Genomic DNA, 2,500 nt, shown 5'->3' with positions numbered 1-2,500 from the left:
TACAGTATTTTTTGGGCATCACTTTAAACCGATGGTCACTTCAATGGCCTCAGGACAGGGCAGATGTTGCCATTGGTGGAATTTCATTCTGTGTTCAGATCAAGATACATTTCCCTCCTCCCTTCCCCCGCTACCGTAACTGACAAGAGGTAACTTTTTCTATTTTTACTTATTTCAATTTTGCAACCATCCTCCCACCCTTGGTGTTCACATTAAGATGCGGCCATTATTGCTAACAATGTCATGCTCACTCTGAACCCATCGCTGCCGCTCTTCAAGGTAAGAAAACTGACGAAAAGGAATGTGTTCTTTTGGTGAATTGTACATGTTTTTTTTTTTTTAATATTTTTAAATTCTAATATTGCATTTTTCTTCCAAAGGTACTCAGCTGTCCTGAGGAATCTCGATTCTGACCTTAATGATCCCAGATCATCTATCTTGGGAGAAGGCCTGAGATGGCTGAGGAATCTCGATTCTGACCTTGATGGTCCCAGATCATCTATCTTGGGAGAAGGCCTGAGATGGCTGAGGAATGGTCCAAAGTCTCACCTTTATCTCTTTGAGACCAAGTCTGGTCAAGGAGAGGTGATGCTCTCAACTCCTTAGCCACACCTGACGACTCTGGATGTTATGCTGACCTTTCCAATTTTGGAGATGATGATGATGCCAATTTTGGAGATGATGATGATGCCAATTTTGGAGATGATGATGTTGATGTAACATCAGGAGTAGTTGGACTATATATCAGCCCACGACAAGTTCATCGACTCTGACATGCCGCTCTCAGCCATGGAACATTGTCTAACCAACTAGAATACTCCAGGGACTTCAGACTTCGTTTGAAAGAGGAAGGATCATTCCATTTGCTATCATGAGTTCAAGACAAACCTTGGGGTCAAGGCTGGCTGCATGGGAGACTCTTAATGCCTTCCTGATGCCGAAGCTGTGGGACACAATGGCAAAGGAAACCAGTTAACATGTGGAGCAGAGGCCAAACACCTTGCTTTGCACATGAAAGCTTGAGAGAACACAACTGTGGAAGAACTGCAGTTGCTTATTGGCCTCTGGCTGCTCATGGACCTGCAGCCACAACACCATTCGCAGTACTACTGGTCCAGGAAACGACTAATTTCTTCATCTTCCCATGTCTAGGGAAGATCACAATTGAATTGACTGCTTTTGTTAAGCCCGGAGAAAGCCCCAGGTCGCCCTCGACTACAACATGGGAATGAAGGGAACCAACTTATTGGACCAGTTAGCATTGTGGTATCCGGATCTCTTTTACCATATTCTTGATTAAGCAGGGGTGAATACCTATGTGGTCTACAGGGTGTTTGGTAGGACACTCTTAACTCAAGTTTGGTCATGAGCAGTTGGCCGACCTTGTTCATCAACCTCTGGCCTATGGAAGAAGGCTACTGCCAGATGCTCCCTGCAACAGTACTGGTGTTCAATCCAGGACACAAGTACTGCTGGTGCAGTTACTGCCACATGAGCGGAAATGCCAGGAAGAAAATGCACCACAGGTATGTTTGGTGTAACGTCTCTCTCTCTGCGCATTGGATTGTTTCAACGTGTGGCATCACCGGCAACTCTGGCAGCAGGCTATTCACCACCTATGACAGCAGCAGGCTATCACCACTTCATGTAGCAATAGGCTCTCATCACCTCCAGTAGCAGTAACATTTGGGTGTGAGAGAGAGAGAGAGAGAGAGAGAGAGAGAGAGAGAGAGAGAGAGAGAGAGAGAGAGAGAGAGAGAGAGAGAGAGAGAGAGAGAGAGAGAGAGAGAGAAAAGTTTCCTCTCCCCATTTCATTGTCTGAAAGCATCATTCTTGACCAGACATAAAGCCATAATTGATGTCTACCTCTTTCAAAGAAACATGATTTTCAAGAGTATGAATTCTGAATTACAAGATGAACATAAAAATATACTGATAAGAAAAGTCACTTTACATCAACTCAAAGTTGGAGCTGTGTAAAATTCATGGTCAGACTGACTTGGAAATGGCTGCGCTGAGTGAGCTAAGCTAACTTGTGCTGGGCTGGCATCCCAGCACAGTGTATGTTAGGCCTTAGCAAATCTGCCTGGACTGGGCAAACAGTGAAAGATTCAGGACCCTGCTTATATAGGTTACTTGTGTTAACACAAATGGGTCTACAAGTGTATAGTCATCAAGGAATCAATTATTAGTCCTACCTATCTCACAGGTTTACCCTTTTTCTTGAATTTTGGAAAGATTGAAGGTGAAGATGAAGAAGGAAAAATTCCACAAATTCAAGGAATGGGAAAATCAGGCATGATCACTTGGGTCTACCAATTGATTTCTTGATGGCTGAGCACTGGTAGAGCCATCTCTATGCAACAAAACAAATTAAAAACTGCAGTGGACAGAACATAATCCCATGATCAATAGGTTAGACCTTTCACTAAACACTACAATTACACAACCACAAAAGGAGCACCAACTGGTCTATCCAAGTGACATCTCAATTGCTTCT

General features: G+C 43.7%; 1 protein-coding gene across 1 annotated transcript in view; it reads right to left on the bottom strand.

Moving 5' to 3' along the window:
* The window catches only part of LOC125039517 (heme transporter hrg1-A-like), a 21,576-nt gene that overhangs the window by 793 nt on the left and 18,283 nt on the right, over nt 1-2,500 (bottom strand). The window contains exon 4 of the mRNA XM_047633547.1: nt 1-2,500. This exon is cut by the window's left edge and continues 793 nt beyond it; it is cut by the window's right edge and continues 1,476 nt beyond it. The gene's annotated coding sequence lies outside the window, so the exon portion shown is untranslated.

Source organism: Penaeus chinensis, chromosome 3 (assembly GCF_019202785.1).
Source record: "Penaeus chinensis breed Huanghai No. 1 chromosome 3, ASM1920278v2, whole genome shotgun sequence".
NCBI classification, from domain to species: domain Eukaryota; kingdom Metazoa; phylum Arthropoda; class Malacostraca; order Decapoda; family Penaeidae; genus Penaeus; species Penaeus chinensis.
The sequence above is the reverse complement of the archived record's forward strand: the minus strand, read 5'-3'. Positions and strand labels throughout refer to the sequence as shown.